This window comes from Balaenoptera ricei, chromosome 2 (assembly GCF_028023285.1).
Source record: "Balaenoptera ricei isolate mBalRic1 chromosome 2, mBalRic1.hap2, whole genome shotgun sequence".
NCBI lineage: Eukaryota > Metazoa > Chordata > Mammalia > Artiodactyla > Balaenopteridae > Balaenoptera > Balaenoptera ricei.
The window spans coordinates 62110920-62136270 of record NC_082640.1 but is presented as its reverse complement, the minus strand read 5'-3'; the positions used below and the strand labels follow the sequence as shown (position 1 = coordinate 62136270).

At 47.6% G+C, this 25351-nt stretch overlaps 1 protein-coding gene across 4 annotated transcripts in view; it reads left to right on the top strand.

Annotated features, from left to right (window-relative positions):
- PPCDC (phosphopantothenoylcysteine decarboxylase) overlaps nt 1-25351 on the top strand; it is a 110916-nt gene that overhangs the window by 83902 nt on the left and 1663 nt on the right. The window contains exons 7-8 of one of the 4 annotated variants that reach the window (XR_009500766.1): nt 23446-23567; nt 24953-25046. The gene's annotated coding sequence lies outside the window, so the exon portion shown is untranslated. Of the gene's footprint in view, nt 1-843; nt 891-23445; nt 23568-24583; nt 24698-24952; nt 25047-25351 lie in introns of those variants that run through there. The other 3 variants (XR_009500763.1, XR_009500765.1, XR_009500767.1) reach the window with 3 other exon arrangements.

Genomic DNA, 25351 nt, shown 5'->3' with positions numbered 1-25351 from the left:
GTTTCTCAGTGAATCCTTCAGACGGTACTAGGATAGTCACTTTGGTTCCCATTTTATAGATGAGTAAACTGAGGCCTAGAGGTTGCCCAAAGGCATATAGTGTATAAGTTGTTGATTTAGTTCAGAGCTTCCCCAGTTTCACTACATAGTCTGCCTTTCTGTGGAAAAGTCTTCCCTTCTCCCCACAGGACTTCTCCGAAAACCTACATTCAACCTAGAGGACCCCTTAAGCTTCAGGGTCCCTTGGCAGCTGCCTGGGAGTGAGCAAACTGAGCTGGAGGGAGCCAGGAGGCACACACAGAGCTTTCCTATCCAACCAGGAAACCTACCAGGGCCCCATAGGCCTTCAAAGGCCAGCAAGTCCCAATTCCATAGGCAAATAGTGACCAGCCCCCACACCCCCTCCCCTGCCAACCTTACAGACTGGTTACTGTCACTGCTGGAGCTCTGAGGAAGTGGATGGGGAATCCAGGCCCAGGGAGCAGGTACAAAGCTAGAGCCAGCTGCCCCTCCATCCCAGCTGGGGGCCCATCCGGTGAGCATTTCACTCTCCTCGGGTTGATATACTCAGGGAAAAAGCAAGGTTCAGCCTGAGGGCTTGGGGAGTCAGAATGTGTAGGGCTTCTTCTGGCTAAAATGTGCCTTTGTGATGGGGGGACAGCACACTTAAATATTCTAGGGAAATTAGAGCATCTCTGGGGTAATCCTCTGGCTTGGTCGGGGGGTGGGGGTTCCCAGAGTTCCTAGGAATGCATATGTACGTTGAAAACCATAGAACCTGATTGTCAGCATGAGCAAGGACCTCGGGGACAGGGACATTAAGGCCAACATCTTGTTTTACAGATCAGTAAGCTGAGGTCCACAGACCAGGGGCCTAGTGAAGGAGCCAGATTCAAACACAGTCTTCTCACCCTCTGAACAGGGCCAGCTCTCCTCTTCTGCACTTCCTCTGTATGTGCATGTGGCAGTCACTGGCTGTGCGTGACTGTACATGTGAGGCAAGTTTATTAATTTGAACGCATGTGCTTTGTGTGCCATGAGTGAATGCACAAGTGTGTGTATATGCCAGCGGCTGGGAGCGTTATATAACCAGGCTGAGCACACTGCAACAACAAGACACACATCCCTCTTTGGAGCCCAAGCCATATTTGTAGAAGACCAGTGCTTTCTCATGCCCAGACACCAGGGGAGGAAAGTGACCCCTCGTGGCTGCCCCGCATGGCTGTGCTGACTTGTGCCATGGGCCATGTGGAAGATTGCAGCTGGCTGGGGCCTTGGAGTACCATTGTCTTCAGCCATGGCCGTCTGCAGTGATGGCCATTGCCCTTCCTATGTGCTAGGGCTGTACTGCTCAAGTCCCCAAGGCCCTGAGGGATGGCCGGAGATGTCTGTCCTCCCCACAGTGCCCTCTGAGTCTTCTCTGACCACTCTGGTCTCCCAACCCCAGCCCTTGTTATTTCAGGAGAAAGAAGCTTGTCTCTGCACCTGGACCTGGAGCTCTCAGGGGCAAGAATCACTTCTCTCATGGCCCCCACAGACCTGGCATTTTATCAAGGATGGGGTGATAAATGTGTGACGAAAACAGGATGGGATGGAAGGGTAGCAAGCGGAGCTGCAGAGCCACAGAGCATGCCTCTGCCCCAGGTGTCTCAGCCTCAACCTTGACCCCAAACCTGCTCCTTCTTCTCAAGCAGCGAGTGACGCCACTGTCCACATAGCTCTGCAAGTCATAAAACTGGGAGTGAGGGAATTCCCTGGCGGTCCAGTGGTTAGGACTGCCATGGGCCTGGGTTCAATCCCTGGTCAGGGAACTAGGATCCCGCAAACTGTGTGGTGCGGCCAACACAAGCAAACAAACAAAACTAGGAGTGAGTCTACCTCCCGCTGCCACTGACATGCAATCAGTCATCAAGCACTACCGATGCAAAAGTGCTTCTGAAAAGTAGATAACTCACATCTTGTCATGTCATAAGGATCTGTGAAACACTACCAGGATTATGTCAAAAGAACATAGGAGCTGGGATTTCCTTGGCGGGCCAGTGGTTAGGGCTCCGAGCTCCCAATGCAGGGGAAACAGGTTCGACCCCTGGTTCGGGAACTAAGATCCCGCATGCCACACGGCACGGCCTAAAACAAAACAAAACACAGGAGCCAACCTGAATAAACTTCCACTGGCCAAAGGAAGGATTACTTGAGCATCAGTAAGAATAATAACTGTAATAGACTGATTGACACCCATCAAACATGTTTAAATCCACTGATTCATATGCATTTTTAAAAGTAACTCATTTGTCCCTTTAGGAGGCTGCTAGGCAACTGGTAAATAAAAGGAAAGCATCAAATATTTAGCCTGTCTTTTATATATGATCTCTCCCTCAGGGTAAGTAAATAATCAATGAGGGGAAGTGTCACTTTGTAGAAGTATGCCTGCTAATAAAAGAAGAATAAATGATGTGGTTAAAATATCACAGCCCCTCATGAATCCAGGCAATGAACATCAATGGCTGCAAATGTCACAAAAAGAGAGCCAACCAGAGATTAGGTGCTCCTGATGGAAGCACACATCACCGCCTAAGAAGCAGTCTTTAAAAAAAAAAAAAGTTGGATCTGAATTTGCTCAATTTACAGAAAATACAGAAGACAAAAGAACATACTAAATGGTACCACAGGGATGAAATCAGCCAAGTCCAGACTGTGGCAAACTACAGTGATGAATGATCCAATTTCTTTCACAAAACAGTGTTACAAGGGACTTCCCTGGTGGCACAGTGGTTAGGAGTCCACCTGACAATGCAGGAGACACGGATTCGAGCCCTGGTCCAGGAAGATCCCACATGCCGTGGAGCAACTAAGCCCGCAAGCCGCAACTACTAAGCCGGCGTGCCACAACTGTTGAAGCCCACGCACCTACAGCCTGTGCTCCGCAGCAAGAGAAGCCACCGCAATGAGAAGCCCGTGCACCACAACGAAGAGTAGCCCCCAGTCACCACAACTAGAGAAAGCCCGCACGCAGCAATGAAGACCCAACACAGCCTAAATTAATTAATTAATTTTAAAAATAAAAATAAAAATAAAAAAGAAAATGAAAGAGAAGAAAATTATAAGATAATAAAAGAAATATAAATGCTGACTGGATTGCTGTTTCTGTTAATGAATTATTATTGATTTTTTGCATAATGTATTGTCTTATTTTAATTCCTTATCTTTTGGAGCTACATACTGAAATATTTACAGATGAAATAATATGATCTCTTGAGCTTGCTTCAAGATAATCCAGGAGTTGAGGGAGGAGTGGGCAAAGGTATAGGTGAAACAAGATTGACTATATGACACACAGGTACCCAGAGTTTCATCATACTATTTCCTCTACTTTTGTATATGTCTGAAAATTTCCATAATAAGTTTTTAATGCCTCTATATTAGTCTGTTAAGAGCTAAAATGTGGCTGTGTAATAAATGACCCCCCAAAACTCAGAAGCTTATTCACCATGGAAAAGGCACTAGATACCAAGATGACTTGGCCATCTGACATCAGCCAACTTCAGTCATTGGCCACTCTGGTGCTGTCACAATGGGCACATGAAGGAAGTAGCCACAGTCAAAGGGATGGAGGCCATGCATGAACCCAACAAACAGTGTAGGTTCCCACTAACCAAGGCTGACTTAGCTACTGTTGCTAACGAATGTCCAAACTGCCAGCAACAGAGATGAACACCAAGTCCCCCATTTAATACCATTTCTCCAGAAGACCAATTGCCTCCTTGGTGGCAAGTTAACCTGGGGGCAAGTTAACTATTCTGGGCTCCTTCCATCCTGCAAGGACCAGTGATTCATTATCACAGGATAATGTTTATTCCAAATAGCATCTTAAACAAATAATCCCAACCAGTAAGAATATATTCATTTCAATTCCCAGACTCAAGTCACTCCAGAAAGGTTATGCTAAGAGGTATTGATTGTATTTTCCTACAGCAATTATACCAACACCCTGGTATGAACTATATAGCTAAGGTCTTAGGCTTCTATACTCCCATCTGTGAAATGATCTCCTGGGATTCTTTACTCTGTGCTTTCACTAGCAGTCTGTACATGAACTTGAACCATCTCAGCACTCTCCTGACTGCCTTTGGAATGTCTTCTGTGTTTGGGGGTTGAATGTTGCTTGATGGTAAGCTTTGCTGTCAGCAAAATGATGGTTGAGTTTATAAAAGCCTGCTAAATGCCATTATTTTTTTTCTAGCTTTATTGAGATATAATTGACATACAACACTGTATAAAGTTCAAGGTGTACCTAAAGTGCCATTATAAAATGATTACTTGTGCTATACCAAAAACAAAACAAAACAAAAACCACTCAGAAGCTTAAAACAATAACCACACATTGTCATGCTCATGGGTCTGTAAGTCAGCTGTACCTTGAGTCATCTAGTTTCAGGCTCCAAACCAGGTTGAGTTCAGGTGTGCTTTACATGTCTCTCATTCTCCTTGGACCAGTGGCTACCCAGGGCATATGGTCTGTTCCTGGACACTCGTTCCAGGACCCAGACTGAAGGAGCAGCGGCTGTCCGGGGATTGTTTTTATCATGACAGATTACTGCAGCACAAGAGGGCATATCCTGTGAGCAAGCATATTTCAAAGCTTCTCTTGTCAGATTCACAAACTTCCTAAGAGCCAAAGCAAGTCACATAGCCAAACACAAAGTCAAAATGTGGGAAAGTATTCTCTGTCCACTATGACAAGGGTATGGATGGAGAATTCTTTTACAGGGAGCAAAGATTTGGACCAATAATTCAATTATCACAGCCGCTTCAGCTCCATGCCACTTGCTTGGTTCAAGCTCTAGCATTAGACAATAGGAACATTCTGCTAGGAGCCCTGCCTGCCTCTTGTCTGGTCGTTCCAAACCTTGCTGCAGCCAGAGTGATTGTTTTTTCAGTAGTCCTCCTCCAGTTTTTTTTTCCTAATTGTGGTAAAAAACACATAACATAAAACTGACCATCTTAACCATTTCCAAGTATACAGCTCAGTAGTGTTAAGTGTATTTACGTTGTGGTGCTACCAGTCTCCAAAATTTTTTCAGCTTGCAAAACCAAAACTCTATACGCATTAAACAAAAACTCCCCATTTCCTACCCCCCACCCAGTCCCTGGTAACCACAATTTTTCTGTTTCTATTAATTTGACTACTCTAGAAACCTCATATAAGTGGAATCACATAGTATTTGTCTTTTTGTGACTGGCCTATTTCACTTAGCATAGTTCATCCAAGTTGTAGGATATGTCAGAATTTCCTTCTTTTTTAAGGCTGAGTAATATTCCTTTGGATATATATACCACATTTTGCTTATCCATTCACCTGTTGATGGACACTTGAATTGCTTCCATGTTTTAGCTATTTTAAATAATGCTGCTATGAACATGGATATACACATATCTCTTTGAGACCCTGCTTTAAATTCTTTTTAGTACATACCCAGAAGGGGAATATGGTAATTCTATTTTTAAGTTTTTGAGTAACTTCTATACTGTTTCCCACCGTGGCTGTAGCATTTTACATTCCTACAAGCAGTGCACAAAAGTTCCAATTTCTTTGCATCCTCACCAACACTTGTTATTTTCTGTTTTGTTTTGTTGTTTGTTTGTTTTTGATAGCATCCATCCTAATGGGTGTCAGGGTTCTTTTTTAATTAAATTTTTATTTTGTAATAATTGTAGTCACATGCAGTTATAAGAAATAATAGAGAGATTCCCTTCGTTTGATTCCCATCCCCCAGCTTTCACCAATGATGACATCTTGTAATAGTAATAATAGCTACACCCTGGAAATTGACATTGATACAATCCACCAGTCTACTTCAGATTTCAGCAGTTTGCATGATTTTTTAAACAGGTGAATCTGATCTGATCGTATCACTTCCCTGTTTAAAACTTTTCTAAGGATGTTCATTGCATCATTGTTTAAATTATTTAAAAAATAAAATAAAATAAAAATTAGAAGCAATCCCAAATGTTCAGCAACAGAGGAACGGTTTAATTGATTACATTACATTCTTATAATGGGCATATAATGCAGCCATTAAAAAGAACATAGCAACCGTATATATACTGATACAGACTAGTTCCTGTGGTCCATTATTTTGCTACTGAGAAGATCCAGGTGCAGAATAGTGAGTACCTTTTGGGTATAAAGACAGAGAATGTAGGGAAGGATAGGTAAGACATTGTCCACAGCAGTGGTCTTTGGAGAGAAGCAAACAGTAGGCTGTGATTCAGGAGTGAGATGAAGACATTCACTGTGTTTTGCAGCGGTTCTCAGACTTTTTAATTTGGGACCCTTTTATACTCAAAATTATTGAGGACCCCAAAGCACTTTTATTAATGAGGGCTATTAGAAATTAAGACTAAGAAAAATTTTAAATACTTATGTATTAATTCATTTAAAAATAACTATAATAAACCAATTATATATTAATGTAAAGAACATATTTTTATGAAAAGAAACTATTTTTTCCAAAACAAAAAAATTTAGTGAGAAGAATGGCTTTGTTTTGCATTTTTTGAGAGCCTCTTTAATCCCTGGCTTAATAGAAAACAGCTTGATTCTCATATCTGCTTCTGCATTCACTCTATTGCAATGCATTTTTTTGGTTGAAGTAAGTGAAGAAAACTCAGTGTCACAAAGATATATAGCTAGAAAAAGGAGGAACCTTCTAATAGCCATTTGTGGATATTCTTTTCTGATAGCACATCAAAATTCGACAAGTGGCATTTTCTTAAAGGTTAGTTGCAATGTAAATCTGAAACCATAGCAAGAACATTTTTCATACTCTGTTACCTTAAAATATATTGTTCTGTCTTGCACTTTGAATGAATCTTTTATATGTGCATGGCTTTGTAACATCATACATTTGTCATCTGGAAAATATTGATTGAGTTATACAGATCTTCCAAATTTTAACACATTTCATTATACAATATTGAAAAATCACATTTGTTACTATCACTACTAATCTCAGGCCTCCCATCTTCCCCCTCGTCCTCCAGGCTCCTGGTGGGAAGGAGCAGGAAGTGCCCAGCCCTGCAGATTCAATCAGAGTGAGGAGTGGGGCCAGGCCAGCCTCAGGAGTATTGCTAGGAGCCCCACTCTTCTCTAGTCTCCCGACCACCAAAGATCAAAAAGTGGGTGGTGGCCCAATTTCTGGAAATCCCCACCCTTTCCCCAAAATAACTGGAATACTCCTCCCACTCATTAGCCTATGAAATTACCCACCCTATAAAAACTGACAACGCCATACCCTAGCGCCGCTCTCGCCTTCTGAGATGGCCCACACTCTGTCTGTGGAGTGTGTTTCTCTCTAAGTAAATCCACTTCTCACCTATCACTTTGTCTCTCACTGAATTCTTTCTGTGGTGAGACATCAAGAACCTGAGCTTCATTAAGTCCTGAGACTAGGTGTGTGATCTCAGTTAAAAGAACGTGGGTTTGAGACTTCCCTGGTGGTCCAGTGGTTGAGAATACATGCTTCCAATGCAGGGGGTGCAGGTTCAATCCATGGTCGGGGAGCTAAGATCCCACATCCTGCGTGGTACAGCCAAAAAAAAGAAAAAGAACATGAGTTCAAGTCCCAGTTTGGGTTTTGGGTCCAAGCACGTGGGTTCAAGTCCCAATCTGAGTTGCACGGTTTCACAATCCCCTCTAATCTTATGATTAGTTCCTCTGGCAACCAGCCCAACATCCTTCAGAAGTCATCTCAGGTGTGGTTGAAAGGGGCTTATGATGAATAACAAAAGACCTTCTTTCACCCCTATGACTCTGGAACTTCCAAGTGTTATAGGAGCTCTGTGCAAATAAATGGAGGAAAACCAAATACATATTTCTTATTATATCCCAGTTTTGATGCCAAAAACTCGGCCTCCGTGCCGAATTGAATCCTGGAGACAGAGTTTTGGGTGATGTAGAAAAGGATAACTTTATTGCTTTGCCAGGCAAAGGGGGACACAGCAGGCTTGTGTCCCTCAAAACTGTGTGTCCCAGCCTAGGAGGATTTGGTGAGGAGTTTTATAGCAATGGTTCAAGGGCAGGTTGCTGATAAGGATTAGGGTGTGTGCAGGGTCTGCACTCATTTAATCTGGCCTCAGGTGGTTTCCTCCTAATGAGCTTCTCTGGTTCCTTTAATCTGGCCTCAAGTGGTCTCTTGATGAAGTTCTCAAGGTTATTAAACTATGATCTTCTCCAGAATGAAGAATGCTAACATCTTCCATTTGTTCGGGGTTTTAGTTCTGTAAAGAGCTCAAAGAGGGGGGGTGGTGGTGTGATGAATTGGGAGATTGGGATTGACATATATACACTAATATGTATAAAATAGATAACTAATAAGAACTTGCTGTATAAAAAAATAAATAAAATAAAATTCAAAGATTCAAAAAACAAAAAAATAGAAAGAAAATAATCCAAAAATACAAAGATGGTTGTACAAGAATTAAATGTAGCTTTAAATGATAAAAAAAAAAAAAGCGCTCAAAGACATTGTTATGTATAACCCTTGAAGCAGAACCAGGACCCTGCCCCAAGGCTGCACTATTGTTTCTTGGCTGCTCCTCCCTTGTCTCTTCATCCCCTCCCTTCCCTGATTAGCAACTGTTTGAAAGGCTTCCATGCCTAGGAGCCCCACAGGGTCCTGCTTGGTTTCAGTATCGCAGTAGGAAGCTGTGAAGCTCACAGTGATGAATACAAGTTTTCCAAAATTCTAACTTTTGCTGGAAAGTTCAAATTTTACTGTAAGCAACAAATAGTGTCCATCGTTTTCCATGAAGTGACAGGTTCACTATATTCATTTTCAAGAAAATGTCTGCCAAATTATCAGAGTCTGAATCCTCATTGTTTGTCACTTTTTTTCAAGCAAAAATGGTATTCCATGAAAACAGCTAGTTTAGCTGGCAACTCAAAGAATCACACAAGTGCGTTTCCTTGAGACAAACAACATCCTTTGGATGTTGAAGTGCTTCATGCATACTTTCCCCTTTCTCACACAGAATATTAAAAAGACAGACATGTACTACTCACAGATTGAGATTTAATAAAATTAATATTTTTTACTGCTCCATCAAGGGCATTCATATTGCAAATACACAGCAATGAAGCTTAGAGTGACTACCAGTATAGTTTGGTGTGGTGGGGAGGAAAAACTTTTCCTCTACCCTCTTAGGTTCAGAATCTGGGGGCCTGTGAATTAAACAAACAAAAGACAGATTTACAGGAGAAAAGCATACAATTTTTATTAATATTTACATGTATGGGAGTTTACAGAAAAGAACTGAACCTCAAAGGAGTTATTAGGGTTGGGGGCTTATATATCATTCTAACAAAGGAAAGGGGGTTTGGGCTTTGAGGAATAGTAAACCATGGGAAAGTGGCTAGGAAATATATGAAGGAACTGATGGAAGATAAGGGTTATTCTAGTAAGGTCTGTCTACATAGACTCATCTTTGTGTTCACTCTTCAACTCTAGTGATGAGTCTCTCCTCCCTTCCTGGTACTGAGGGAAACACCTCCGCAAAGGGAAATCGATGCCCTACTTTTAGGTAGATAAAGCGAGGATAAAGAACTCTTCCTGCATCTGTTGATTCTCAATTGCCTTCAGGTCACAATAACCTTATGCCAAAATGGAATACTTTGGGGTGGCATATCCTGATTCCTTCATGTGCCACTGCCTTAATTTGTGCTAAGGCACTAACAGATTTACCCACCATTCTTTTGAGTGATCAGTCAAATGATAACATAATGAAAAGGGTAAATAATGTCTTAGTATTGTTGTAACAGAGCAGGACCCTGTGGGGCCCTCCTGGGCACAAAAGCCTTTCTGTGATCTGCCCTTGACCCTCACTCCTTGTTCCTTATTTGCAGGATAAAGGCTTCAGCCTCCTAGATTTCCCTGAGTTCTAGGGAACAGATAAACAGTTGCTAATCAGGGAAGTAAGGGAATGCAGAAACAAAGGAGGAACAATCAAGAATTTATAGTGCAGCTATTAAAGCAGGATCCTGGTTCCTCCTCAAGGAATATACATAACAATATCTTTGAGCCCTTCTACAGGGACTAAGGCCCCCACCCAGGTGGACGATGGTAACTTCAGGCTGAGCACAAGATTCCTGGAAAACCACCCTGGTACCTCACCAGCAACCAATCAGAAGAATGCCACACCTTGCAGTCCCACTCCCAAATTTTGCCTATAAATACTTCTCCCTGAAAACCATCAGGGACTTCGTGGGGTTCTGAGCACAAGCCACCTATTCCCCTTGCTTGGCCCTGCAACAAACCTTCCTTGGCTCTTCCAACTTTTTGGCTTGTTTGGCCTCATTGTGTGTTGAGCACACCAACTTGCCTTTGGTAACAGGAGTCCTGTATTTTTATTTGCTCCATCTGGCAACCTTAGGCAAGCCATTACTCTTCAGCACCCCATGCAAGGTAAACCCCTTTTTATACACAATGTCACCTCTGTCTTTGTTAGTCCTTGCCGCCTCCATGGGAAGCTTAAACAGCTTACTGGAATGAATACTTTCAGTCTCAAAACTGCCCAGACGCAGGGGACAGAGACAAGCCGTGGGCTGGGATGGATACTAGGGGTAAGGGCAGGTCTCTTCCTGTAAAGGGGTGAGGGGCTCTCCATTTCAGCTTGGTCACAACCTCCTTTTTTTTTTTTCCCCCATTTATTTATTTATTTATTTTTGGCTGTGTTGGGTCTTCATTGCTATGCGCAGGCTTTCTCTAGTTGTGGCGAGCGGGGGCTACTCTTCGTTGCGGTGCGCGGGCTTCTCATTGCGGTGGCTTCTCTTGTTCTGGAGCACAGGCTCTAGGCATGCAGGCTTCAGTAGTTGTGGCACACAGGCTTAGTTACTCCATGGCATGTGGGATCTTCCCAGACCAGGGATCGAACCTGCATCCCCTGCATTGGCAGGTGGATTCTTATCCACTGCACCACCAGGGAAGCCCACAACCTCCTTTCTTAAGCCACCTCTTCTCCCCACAGTCCCCTCAGTCCTCTCTCTAACCTTCCAGGACTGGTGTCTCTGCAAACTCTCCCCCCATAAGACTGACCACCGCTCCCCACAGAGCACTGAAACCCACCTCTACCTCCCAGCAGGCCCCCTGGGTGTGTGTGATTTCCCTGGCAGGCGGGCTCCACTCTGAGGTTGGGGGTGGTGATGGGTCCTCCCTCCCAGCCCATTGCTCTCCACCAGCCCCAGCTGCTTGCGTTTTCTCCCTTTAAGGACCTGAGAGCAAACTCTCCTCCCTGCTGGACTTCTTCCTCCAGAAGAAGATCACAGAGTGGGGGATGCACCCTCTAGCTTGCATGAGGCCCTGATTTTCCTCATTAACCTGACCTTGACCCTTTTCCCTGCTGAGAGTACAGCCCCCACCATATTAAGCTGAAGATGCCTTTCCCTCCTGCTGGGCTGCCATTCCCATGTCCTAGAAATTGAAAATGCTTGCTGCTGAACCACCCGATTGAATGGTGCAAATCTGCCCTCTCCTCCAGCCCAGGGTTCCTCTCTGAGAAGAAGACCACAGAGGGAGAGATTTGGATGAGGCGGCCCCAGCCATGGGCCAGTCCCTAGGAGAGGCTGTGTGAAGTCAGATGCAGCAAACATCTCCTGTTGTTGGGCACTGATCTGGAAAATAGCTGTGATCGAAATCAGAGCAGGTTTGCCCCCATGGAGCCAGGGATGGGTATATTCTGGAAGGGGTGATATGTTCTCCTAAGGAGGTAACGGGAGAGCTGGGACTTGTGTGAGCAGGCAGTCACTGTTGCTGGGTGTGGAGGAGTGGGCAGAGGCTTTAGGGCCAGCCCAGCCCGCCAGCCCGATTCACAGGGGAGGAGAGAGTGAGGCTGGAAGACAAGTGAGTTCTCCAAGATCACACAGTGACTGAGGCCTAGAATTTAGGGCTTTGGGCTCTCCATCAGGATAGGAGACCTCATGGCCAGGTGGCAGATTCTCCCTCCCTCTGCCCCTGGAGGGGAAAGGGTGGGGTTTCCTGGTGAGTCTTGTGCCAGAAAGAACTCTTGGGACTAATTCAATCATTCCTCCCCTCTGAAGCCTGTACCCTAGCTGCTGCTCTTGGACTCACAAGGTCAGGGAGACTGGCTGTGGGGTCCTGGCTGGACACCTTCTGGTTTAAACAGAATGGCTTCCCACAGGTTGGACACCTAGATCAGAGGAACCTGGGTGACAAAAGACTGCCACTGCCTGTATCATTTGCAGGCCTGGGGCAAGAGAACATACAGAGGCTCCTACCCGTGGTTGGCTTCCCTTCTCTTTGGTGGCATGTTGCATATTTCAGAGGTGGCTACCACAATATATCCAAGTGCCTTCTTACAGTGTACTTTGACACATGTCCCATTAAGACGTGGAGCCTGTGTGCCCTGTCCTCTCATTTGGGCAGCCTTATGACTGCAGCAGAAACGATGCTCTATGATTTCTATAACCGAAAGTTATAGAAATCACGAAAGGTGATACAGCTTCTGCCTGATCCTTTTCAGGACTCTTGCTCTTAGACCCCAGCTGCTATGCCACAAGGAAGTCCAGGCGCACACCAGCATAGGTGGAGGTGCAGTGCCCACAGCCAGCACCTGACTGCCACCACATAAGAGACCCGAAAAGAGAACAGTCCAGCTGAGTCCGGTCAAACTCCAGAACCGTAAGAGATAACAATAAAATGCTTGTTCCTGTTTCACACCACTAAGTTTTGGGGTGGTTGGTAATACAGTGGTGACTGGAACATATTCTATCACAGGCTCCATCCTGCACCATGAGTAGCCTCGGACTCCTGTGTGTCGGCACCCCAGAACGTCTGTTCAAACTCTCTACACTTTCCCTATGTCCTCTTGCACAACAGCACCGTTGGCCAGCCCTTGGGAAGATAAGGTGGGCAGAAACCAGCGTAGGTCTGGAAAGTGGGCTGGGGGCCTTGTAGGCAGGGGACCCAGAGTGTAGTCTAGAATGGAGTGTGGGTTCTACTCTTGGTCCCAGTGGGGCAGGGAGCAGGCAGGGCAGGACCAGAGTGAGGTCTTCTAAAGCACAGCGCCGGGCTTCCCTGGTGGCGCACTGGTTGAGAATCTGCCTGCCAATGCAGGGGACACGGGTTCGAGCCCTGGTCTGGGAAGATCCCACATGCCGCGGAGCAGCTAGGCCCGTGAGCCACAACTACTGAGCCTGCGCGTCTGGAGCCTGTGCTCCGCAACAAAAGAGGCCACGACAGTGAGAGGCCCGCGCACCGCGATGAAGATTGGCCCCCGCTTGCCGCAACTAGAGAAAGCCCTCGCACAGAAACGAAGACCCAACACAGCCATAAATAAATAAATAAATAAATAAATAAATAAATAAAGCACAGCGCCCAGGCAGGGGCAGTACTGGCTGAGTACTTTATATCTATTGTCTCTTGTTCCTCCCCCAGCCCTGCCCCACTGGGCTCATTGTCCCCGTTGCCCACAAGAACACAGAGGCTCACAGAAAGTCAGTCACAGGGCACAGGCACACCAGCAGCAGCCAAGGTCACATGGTGGCCTTTGTCATACCACATGGCCCCCAAGGCCCTCCTTGGCTCAAAGACACTTGATTGAGCATTTCTTAGACATACAGTCTACCTACCTTTGTTTAAAAATCAAACAAAACTGTACCCACTTTAGACTAAAAGGGGAGGCCCAAGGAGCCTGACATAGGAGAACCCAGCCTTGACCGTGGGGGATGAGGCCGGAACTCAGAGCTCTGGAGGCGTCCAGCTGCTGTCCATCCAGGAGGCCAGTCCTGTTGGAGGTCACCAAGCCAGCTGGTGGAGACTCATTTATCTCTTTAGCTCCGCACCAAAGGATCTCTTTATCAGCCCAGTCTATAAACCCAATGTCCACCCCAAGGAGTGTCTTTTAAAACCGTTTGGCCTTGAGAAAGGCAGTCTGCCCCTTATCTCTCTGTTTTGTTCTGTGTTGGCTTCCTGGTGGGTTATCAGGGGAGGCTTTGGTTTCTCCGTCTCCTGTTATCTCCCTGCTGGCTTTCAAGGCTGCCCTCTCAGCAGCTCCTGGCCTGAGCTGGTGCCTTACCCTGCAGAGACTAGAGAACTGGCGGGGCAGGAGCCTTCCTGATTCCCAACTCCTGGAACTTGTCTGCCCCTCGCCCAGCTGGGCGCTCAACAAGGCTGGTTGCCTGTCACTTATGGCTTCTCCAGGGACATATGACATCAAGAGGGCAAGCCCCATGGAGCCTAGATTTGGGGAGTTCACAGAGCAGCCACTTTTAGTTTTTTTAGGGAAACCAATGTAGGCTTCTCACTTCACTTTTGTATGTTTATTTATTTGCCAAATACATTACAAAAAGTAACTTCTGTTTCTTAAGAAAGGATAAGGGGAATTCCCTGGCGGTCCAGTGGTTAGGACTCTGCGCTCTCACTGCCAAGAGGGCCCGGGTTCAATCACCTGTCGGGGAACTAGGATCCTGCAAGCCATGCAGCGCAGCCAAAAAACAAACAAAAAAACACCTCCCAATAATGTCAGATTAAAATGATGGCGTCCCCCCACTCCCAGCCCTATCCCCTGACAAGAAAGGATGCTGGCAGCCTCACATGATCCCTGAGGCCTGGGAAAACCTTGTCTGGGTTGCATCAGCTCCTGGATAGGTATTAAGTCCCAGATCTGAGGAAACAAGGCTCTGGGAATTCCACAGAGCTGCCAGGTCCTCATACACACAGGGCTGTTTCATGGCCTGCATAACACCCTTGCTTGCGATGCACCCCCATCCCCTCCCCCACACACTCACACTCATGCTTCAGACACAGCCCAGGTGTCTCCTCCTCTAAGCAACGCCTGCACTGTGGGTGTAGGATGTGTGCGGTCACACAGACCCTGTGCTGAGAAGGGCCCAGTGCTTGGTTTAATGCTCTGCCATCGCCATCTCAAAATCTGAGCAAGGGGCCTTGCATTTTCATTTTGCATGGGGCCATACAGGTTATGTAGCCAGTCCTGCTTCCATAACATCTTTCTGATGTCCCCTCTCACCCTAAGCTGAATCTGGGGCCTCCACTGCACTCAGACAGCCCCTCTGCTCACTCCCCGATTACCCTACACTGAAAGCCCTACTCACTTATCTGTCTCCCCACTAGACTCTGAACCCCCTGAGGTCTGGGGCAGAGTCTATGTGAGCCCCACACCATACTTAGTACATGGCAGGTGCTCAGAAATGTGTGTTAACATAAATAGTCCAGGGGAAGGCCTGGCCCAGTTCCTTATGTGATTCTGGCTAGAGCTGGGCTTTTAAAGAATTATTTATTTATTTACTTTTGGCTGTGTTGGGTCTTCGTTTCTGTGAGAGGGCTTTCTCTAGTTGTGGCAAGCGGGAGCCACTCTTCATCGCGGTGCGCGGGCCTCTCACTATCGCGGCCTCTCTTGTTGCGGAGCACAGGCTCCAGACACGCAGGCTCAGTAGTTGTAGCTCACGGGCCTAGTTGCTCCGCGGCATGTGGGATCTTCCCAGACCAGGGTTCGAACCTGTGTCCCCTGCACTGGCAGGTAGATTCTCAACCACTGCGCCACCAGGGAAGCCCTAGAGCTGGGCTTTGACCCACTTCTCTTGCTTTGGGGCCAAGACAATCTTCCCTGCCCTCTCTTGCTCTCCTGACCAGTGGCCAAAGGCCAAAACCAACCCAGACCAAAGCCAAACATAAATTTGTTTTTCTGACCTAGGACCCAAATTAATGTATTTTGTTTTTTGCCAAAGGTACTCACCATTTTCTAGAAGAGTTAAAGCCAACTAATCCAGACCATCAGAACACCCTCAACTCTCCAGTGCTGGGTGGAGTAGAGTCAGAGTGAGGACCAAAATACCACCCAAGGAGGACTAGGACCCCTGCTGGGTCATAAGGGACTCAGACTAGGTCCCAGATATGAGGAACCAGTAAGCTGTGAACAGGGGGAGTGGCAAGTGCTGAGGCTAGATTTTACAGGAGCAAAAAAACCGAAGGGTATGGCTTATACCAGTTCTGCCAAATCTACCATGCAATCCCCTTACAGCCTTTCATTCATTCATTCATTCATTCAACCACTCATGCAGGGGATGTCTAGTGCGGAAGACTGACAGATTCCAATCTTTTTAATGCTTAGGTTCCAATCTTCTTTGGAACAAAGCAGAGTCTATAAATAATATGGAGGAAACAAGCCATTGGTACCCACCTGGCTCTCTGCACTGGACAGAGGTTCCACAGACGCACCTCTTGGGCTTTTGCTGTCTTTAAAGGCAGCCCTCTCCTTGCTCTGGGACCCAGGCCCAAGCCAGTGGTTATCTGAGCATGCAACAGGCAGCACTGTGCTGTGCTCTGAACTTCCCCAACTTCCCCAGGGCCCCTCTCTCCTCCCTTAGCTGAGTTCTCACCCAGCTGCTCTAGGCCCCATCTGATTGGTCCCTAGTGGAAGCCAGACCCGGAGCCACAAGGTCTCCTCTGCCTGCCCTGGAGGCCTGGGAGGTAGAACTGACCATGCCTCCCCTCAACAAATATTGAAACACCCTCTGGTTGCCCAGCTCTGGGCTCAGGAGGGTGTATCCAGCCCCAGGAGGGAAGGGATCTGGTCTGCTTTCTAGAGCTCTGGTCCCCATTGTGGGCACCCGAGAAAGAGGTGTTGAAGGAATGAATGACCAGGCCTGGGCAGACTAACTTCTGGACAAAGTTGGGGCACAGATGATCAGTGTTTGGCTGGTCAGAGAGGGAAGAAGTCAGGAGTGTGGGGGAGGTGAAAATAAAACGTTTCTATTCTCTAAATTCAAGAAAAGAAAAGACTTCTGGGACCAAGCCCTAAGCCACGAACAGATCCATTTTAAACCTGGCAGAAGTAACCATTGACAGCCTTACGGCAGTACCCTGAGAGCCAGCCAATCAGTGGCGGTCTCATTCCAGTGACCACGCTTCTGAGAGCCAGCCAATCAGCAACAGCCTTATTCCCCAGCGCTACCACTTCTGAAAGGCAACCAATTCCTAAACTTTAAGGTTGAAAGGCAGCCAGTCTGCAAACAGTCTGGCTTCTGAAAGTCAGCCAATTGCTGAACAGCATGCTTTCCATACCCTGTGTAAGATCAGCTCTTGCGTTGCACAGATTTTGTGCTTTCATAGCAAGTAAAGTTTTGTTTTTTTCTTTTTGCAAGTAATAAATACAGCTTCATTGTTTCAGATACATATGGGGTGGCCGGGGGAGACTTGCACTCAGAACACGTGTCCCAGCGTGACCGGTGGTTTCTGGGCCTCTGAGCCACTTCTCCATAATCCTGTCCTCTTCTTTCCCCAGTGATGTCTTGAGAACTGGGGAGAGAGAGTGTGTGTATGGGGTATCTTCACAAGGTCCTCTGTGGGACCCCACAGGTGGGGGAGAAGGGCTCAGCCTAAGGGGGATCCATGGGCAGACACAGCCCAGCTGTCCTAGGGCTGCTCTGAAAGGGACACTGATGGATGGGGAGACATCCATGACATCACATCTGATTGGAGTGACATGGTCTGATAGAGAAGGCAGGACACCTAAAAGCAATCAGCAAAACAACTCTGGATCTCCCAAGTCTCACTCAGACAGGCCCCTCTTCCTGGCCCAGGAGGTACTGAGGAGGGTGGGGAGGGTTAGTCAAGGAGGGCTTCCCAATGGAAGTGACGTTCAGGGGACTAGAATGCCTTCCCCAGTCGTGCTCACATTATTTGCCAGCGCTTCGGGTCAGGGAAAGGAAGAGGAGAGCACAGCTTCTCCTTTCCATCTTCTCCCAGTCCTGTCCTCCAGTATCCCTCAGGCTAAGCCGCTGATGGGGTTGTTACCAAACGCAAGTTCGTGTGCCCGACACACAGAGGCCAAACAAACCAAATCAAAATGTCAGAGTTTGAAGCAGAGAAAGATTTATTGCAGAGCCTTGCAAGGAGAATGGGTGGCTTGTGCTCAAAAAACCCCTGAACTCCCGAAGGGTTTCAGCAAAGCATTTTTAAAGACCAGGCGAGGGAGGGGCATGCCGGGGTATGTGATCAGCTCATGAACAATTCTCTGGTTGATGTTGAGGTAACAGAGTGGTTAACATTATCAGTCCTTAGGCACCAGTAGGTCTGGGGGCGCCATGCTCAGGATCATCAAGTAGTTAATTTCTTCCATTTGGCGGTAGTTTTTAGCATCTGAAAAACTCAGGAAATATGCATAAGATACTATTATCTGGGTACTTCAGAGAGGAGCTACAGCAGAGGATATGGGGGAGGGGGTCTGTCCTGGGAAGGCCTCAGAGGGTCCTGCTTGGTTACAGGGTGAGCCCAAGGCAGGACCCCAAGGAGGAGAGCTTCTGTGAGCTTCTTGGAAGAGGGGCCTGGGATGGCCTGAAGGAGGTCTGGTTGGGGCACTCTGAGTGGCTGGTACGATAAGCAGAATCAGCCTCTGAGAAGATTCTGTGTCCTCTGTCTGCTTTGCCCCACTCTTCTCCTCCCCACAAACACCTGTCTCTGCACCTCCCCTTCACTGAGTAAATGAAATACATTAAGGTGTCTTTTTCATTCACTGGAATAGACCTAAAGTGGCAACCAACCATCTCAGTAAGTTGTGCTTTACTAAGTCCTGGTCTGGTTGGGAGTTTGAAGTGATTTTGGACCTCCCCTTGTGCAATGGGTGCAGCACCCACCCAGGTGCCCTCCCTCCAGTCTGGCTACTGGTGCTCCTTCCTTCAGCCTCCCACCCTCACCCCCATGCAGACCTCCAAAAGGCTGATTTGCATAACATTTTGCCTGTGTTTGCGTGGTGGCTCCTCTCTCCTTTTGGAGCCAGCCTGGAACTCCTGGGTTCTGGCTGCAAGGAGCTCTGTTCCTTCATGCCTGCCTGCCTGCAGAAGGACCAGGTTCCTCAATTCTTCTCCCCTGATGTTAATCTGGGGCTAAAGTAAGGCCAGCAAAGTGCCTACACCAAAATAAATAATAATAATTTAAAAATAAAGAGATACTCTTTTTGGGGGGGAGGTGGGCGCCACACCACACGCCTTGCCAGGTCTTAGTTCCCCGACCAGGAATAGAAACCGGCCCCTGGCAGTGGAAACACCTAGTCTTAACCACTGGACCGCCAGGGAATTCCCTCCTTTTTTTTTTTTTAAATTGAGGTGTAGTTGATTTACAATGTTGTGCTAGTTTCTGCTGTACAGCAAAGTGACTCAGTTATACACACATGGACATACTTTTTTTTAATATTCTTTTCCATTATGGTTTATCCCAGGAGATTGGCTATAGTTCCCTATGCTATACAGTAGGACCTTGCTGTTTATCCATTCTAACTGTAATTGTTTGTATCTATTAACCCCAAACTCCCAGTCCATCCCTCCACCTCCCCTCCCCCTTGGCAACCACAAGTCTGTTCTCTATGTCTGTGAGTCTGCTTCTGTTTTGTAGATAGGTTCATTTGTGCCATATTTTAGATTTGAGATTCCACATATAAGTAATAACATATGGTATTCGTCTTTCTCTTTCTGACTTACTTCACTTAGTATGATAATCTCTAGTTGCATCCATGTTGCTGCAAATGGCATTATTTCATTCTTTTTTTATGGCTGAGGAGTATTTCATTGTATATATGTACCACATCTTCTTTATCCATTCATCTGTAGATGGTCCTTTAGGTTGTTTCCATGTCCTGGCTATTGTAAATAGTGCTGCTATGCACATAGGGATGCATGTATCTTTTTGAATTATAGTTTCGTCCAGGTATATGCCCAGGAGTGGGATTGCTGGATAACATGGTAGTTGTATTTTTAGTTTTCTGAGGAACCTCCATACTGTTTTCCATAGTGGCTGTACCAACTTACATCCCCACCAACAGTGTAGGAGGGTTCCCTTTTCTCCACACTCTCTCCAGCAGCTGTTATTTGTAGTCGTTTTAATGATGGCCATTCTGACTGGTGTGAGGTGGTACCTCATTGTAGTTTTGATTTGCACTTCTCTAATAATTAGTGATGTTGAGCATCTTTTCATGTGCCTACTGGCCATCTGTATGTCTTCTCTGGAGAAATGTCTATTAAGTCTTCTGCCCATTTTTCGATTGGGTTGTTTGTTTTTGTTGTTGTTGAGTTGTATGAGCTGTTTGTATATTTTGGAGATTAAGCCTTTGTCGGTTGCATCATTTGCAAATATTTTCTCCTGTTCCGTAGGTTGTCTTTTCACTTTTTTAATGGTTTCCTTTGCTGTGCAAAAGCTTGTAAGTTTGATTAGGTCCCATTTGTTTATTTTTGTTTTTATTTCTATTGCCTGGGAAACTGACCTAAGAAAACATTGGTACAATTTATGTCAGAGACTGTTTTGAAGAGACACTCACTCTTACGTGCTGACCCTGCACTTGCAGGACGCTGAGGGTGAGAGCCTCCTAAACTTTTGCCCCCTAGATGCCTCACTTGCCTTACTGGAGCCCCTGCTGGGAGTGTTCAGGCCCCTGGGGTCTGAAATCAAATCTTATCAAATATGACCTAAAAGCTGTTAATCCTGAGTCTGTCCTTGAGCTGACCTAGGCACCCCCTTCCCTGGCCCCTGACCCCTCTTGGAGGGGAAGCTAGAAGAGGTAAGAAGGGGTCTGAGGTAGGTGGGATTGTGAGATCAATATCAGGATCAAGAATCAGAGGGGAGCGCCCCCCACCACCCACCCCAGGAACTGAAAACCACACTGAAGGAATCTTGGAGTGACCTGCCCTCAGAGGGAACCAAGCAGGCCAGACAGTGATTGGGACTAAATGCTGATGTGAAACCCAGAACCCTGGGCTGAACTTGACCCCTGCACAGCCTATCCTGGGGATTACCTGGCCCTTCCCAGAGAGGTCTGAAAGGCTCTGGGGAAGGCCGGACTGAAGCATGAGGTTTAAACTCCAGGTCTCCAGGTCTCTGATAGGAATTAGCTGTGAAAGAGGACTGTTGTGAGACCAGGAGAGACAAGGCAGTAAAAGATCCGCCTGTGTTGTGGAGGACCTGGGGTGGGGGGGGGGGGTGGGCATTGTCAGTGGGCGTGGGCGTGTGCCCCCATCTCCATGCTTAGGCCTCAGTACCTGCTCGGGCACTGGGCGATCTTCCCCCTCTCTCGGCCCTGCCTGTTCCTCACTCTGCGGAGAGCTTTATCCTGCCTGACCCCTTGGGCATCCCTCCTGCTTTCAAAACTCATCCAGAGCCTGGAACCCCATAGTGCCTGGGTCACTGTTTGTGGCCTCAGGAAGTGTTTTCTTGGGAATTCCCTGGTGGTCCAGTGGTTAGGACTTGGCGCTTTCACTGCTGTGGCCCAGGTTCAATCCCTCGTCGGGGAACTAAAATCCCACAAGCCGTGTGGCATGGCCAAAAAAAAAAAAAGTGTTTCCTTAAGTCTAGCTGGAGGAGAGCGTGCCCCAGCTCACTGTCCTCTTCTAGCAGTTGGGTGGGGGTGGTCCACAAGCCCACGTGGGCAGGTTGGGGGGGTAAATCAAGTGCAGGGTGAGCGCCCTCCTGTGTCTGGGGAGGTGCCAAGCCAGGGCTGGGTGTGTGTGTGTGTGTGTGTGTGTGCGTGGAGGTGCTCCTGGATTATTCCAGGCTGGGTCTTCTACATTCCCTGCGTGTCTGAGAGGCCTGAGCTCACTGGACAAACACAACCCTGGCAGGTGGCAGGCAGGCCATTGTTTTCAGGAGGTGTTTCCTCACTTCCTTCTGGGAAAGGTGAAAGCAAAGACAAGAGCTGACTAATGGTTCTGAGCCCCACCTCCCCAAGTGTGAAGTGATCCCAAACTCCCCGCCTCCCATATTTCTCCTCCCACCTCCCCCAGGGCTGGGGAACCCAGGAGGCTCCTGACACTTATAAGACCTCTGATAGGCAGGCCTCTAGCCTTGGCTTGCAACCCTCTAGTGACTTATGCCCCCCAGAGAGTATGAGGTGATAAAAAACAGAACAGACTTTGAGACTGGCCGAGAAGTGGTGACGTGGGGAGGCTGGAGGGAACTGATCATAAATCAGAACTTGTGGGGCACACCCCACACCACTGGCAGGTTTGACAGTGAGGGGAAGCAGAATATGCCACCCCAGAAGGTGTCAATTTCGCATGTAGATTATTTTGAACTGAAGACAGTGGGGGCCCGGAGGGCTCAGGAAGAGCTTTTTACTTCCCCCCTAACTGCCTAAAATTATTTAGAGAGGGGCCTGTACCAGGAAGGATAACTTTTCATATCAGGAAGACTTATCTGCAGGGCATGACAAACATTTGTTTACCAAACATCTGCTCTTCTCATCTTCCTGTGAATTGTCTTCCTCCCCTTTGAAGCCCCTGACCCCTACCCCCTTCTCCTTAGCTCAGGATGGTATATAAGCCTCAATTACTCCTGACTGCCCTTGGGAGTCTCATATTTTTACGGGGATCCCACATGTATGAAATTTGTTTTTCTCCTATTAATCTGTCCTATGTCAATTTAATTATTAATCCGGCCAAAGAACCTAGAAGGGAAAAAGGGAAAAGTTTTCCGCCCCTACAGCAGTGTCTGGGGCCAGGCCAGCCAATGGGGTGAGTTCCAGGGAGAGAAGCTCCAGCTCAAAAAGAAGAAACTTTTCCCAGCAGAGCTAGTGATGCCGAAAACTTGACCTCTGTGCACCGGTGCTGAATCGAATCTCGGAGATAGAGTTTTGGGTGACGTAGAAAAGAATAGCTTTATTGCTTTGCCAGGCAAAGGGGGACACAGTGGGCTCTGTGCCCTCAAAAACCGTGTGTCCCAATCTGGGAGGACTGGTGAGGAGTTTTATAGCAATGGTTCAAGGGCGGGATTGCTAATAAGGATTAGGGTGTGTGTAGGGCCTGTACTCCTTTAATCAGGCCTCAGGTAGTCCCTTGATGAGCTCTTCTGGGATGAAGAATGCTAACATCTTCCATTTGTTGGGGGTTTTAGCTCTGTAAAGAGCTCAAAGATGTTGTTATGTGTATCCCTCGAGGTGGAACCAGGACCTTGCCCCGAGGCTGCACTATTGTTTCTTGGCTGTTCCTCCCTTGTCTCTGCATCCCCTCCCTTCCCTGATTAGCAACTGTCTGAAAGGCTTCTGTGCCCAGGAGCCGCATAGGGACCTGAGCAGTTTCACTAGGGGCCGTGATCATGATTTCGGGGAACTAAAGAGCTTTCTGTCACTGGAGGAGTGCAAGTAGACAGTGGGCATCAGCAGGGCTGTGGTGGCTTCCAGAAGGGCCCCCAGAGGGGCCCCAGGTGATGGGATGAGACTCTTCTCTGGGAGCATGGCCAGGAAGGGTATCTCTTCCCCAAATCCAGCCAGGCTGTCTGAGCAAGGGCTGGGGGCTGGAGGGTTGGGCATTGCCTGAATATCCCACTCTCAGGATGGGCTTCTCCTGTGGGCATCAGTAGTTGGCCCTTAGCCTCCTCCCCCAGCTCTGTTTCTGTCCCAGCTCCTGTCACCTGACTCAACTCATTCTTGCAGCCAGGTGAAAGCAGGACTGGCGTTCACAGGCCATCTCTGCCCAGCATCAGACCAAAGCACCACAGTCCCCTCAGGCTCTTCAGGGCTGGGCCTTACCTCCCTCTAGTGCCTCTTGGACCCAGGTGAGTGATGGGTTTCCCTTCTCAAGGCCCAGACCTGCTTGCTGCTCAGGTGAAGCGTCTGGGGTCGAACCAATAGACCTTGCCCCTCCCATGCTGCTCACCTCTCCCAGGGAGAACTGCTTCACAACCAGGCACAGGAAGGGTGAGGCTGTGTCATGAGGGGCACCGATAGGGAATGGGGTTCAGTGACACTGCACAGGGGAGGTGGTGGGGGCCAGAAGGGATCTTCCTGAGCCCTGGGATTCTATAAATGGGGCTGCTCTGGCTGTGAGATGCAGGGGCCTATTCAGATGAGATGCAAATCAACCCTGCGGTGCCCCAGCCCATCCCAGGGCCTCCCTTCACCTTCCTCCTGCCTAACTGTTGCAGGGAAGCCGAGCTGGGGCTGAGCAGTCACCAAGGGGGCTGGGAGCTGGGTCAGGCTCCTGCCCTCAGCTGCACCCCAGGAGAGGTTCTTTCCCTCTTGCAGCCTCAGTTTTCCCACTTGAATTATGTCTAAGAGCTCGTTTCAAGTGAATTGAGGTCTAGGAGGCTGTCCAGCCAGGACTGGGTTGGGGTGGAGTAGGGGATGGGGAGGTCTTGGAGGCCAGAGAAAGTAGGAAGCCATCTTGGCCTTGGGGCCTAACATCCCAGCAATGTGGCCAGCCAACCTCTGGCTCAAGGTTGAGAGGCGAGGAGCCTGAGGGTGGTCATGAGGGTGGGGAAAGCTTGTGCTATTGATATGCAAAGGTCAGGATGGTGGAAGCTGTATACTCCAAGTGTAGGCAATAAGTGGGGGAGGGGGATGTATGCAGAGAACTTTAAAACAGTAACAGAATAAAGTCTATCTGCCTTTTATTCTCCCATGTGCTGGCAGTTCTAAACCCTGTCAGTGGCAAAATACTCCCCTCTGAGAGTCTTTTATTGGTTGACGTTCTAGACAATTATTCCAATTACTGTAATTTTTATAGTAAATAAAATAAGCTTCAAATTACCACTTTTACTGCATATTCATTAATAAATGTTGTGTTCTACAGGAAAGCTCACTCCGAGAATTCCCTGTTACACACAGGCCAGCCAAGCTCCAAGCACAGTTTCATTTGTCATTCCTAACCGGGCCGCCCCATCTCCAGTCCCTGCAGCACAAATTCCCACATTTAAACAGTGGATTCTAAATAAGCAAGGACAAAGTGATTGTAAAGACAAAGAAACAGAACTTGTAAAGTGATTGTAAAGACAAAGAAACAGAACTTGAGGGTTCTGTTTCAATTCTGCCACTCTGTGTGACACCTTGGAGGTTTTATTTGTGAAATTAGAGCCAAGTAGGAGGTGTAATATTTTTGTTTGATAAATGCAAACTTTACTTCATTATGGAATGTATTCATTTCATTTCACGATCTTTACAGTGTAATCACTTAGAGGAGGGAAGTGTTAAAGAATGGTCCACCATGAGTCAAATATGCTCAGTACGCCGCTGGCTCCTGCAGCTCTGCAGAGGGGGACCAGGCAAGTTCTCTACCCTGGGGGACCTTGACGTCATGGGGCCAGCAGGGAAAAGGGTCAGCCTCCCTCGTAGAGGAATGGCCTGGGGACTTTTGCAGCCCAGCAGTAGTGCCCCCTCCCCCCATCCCAGCTTTATTCACCTGTGGATGAAGTTCCCTAGTGTCGCCTGCAGCCACCCCATTGCCCCAGGTGGGAGGGGTGGGGGATGGAACGGCTCTAGCGTAGCCCTGAGCAAGCTCTGATAAGGAACAGAGGCCACCAGTGCCCCAACCTCAGCCAGGGAGAGGAGTCTGGAAGGTGTC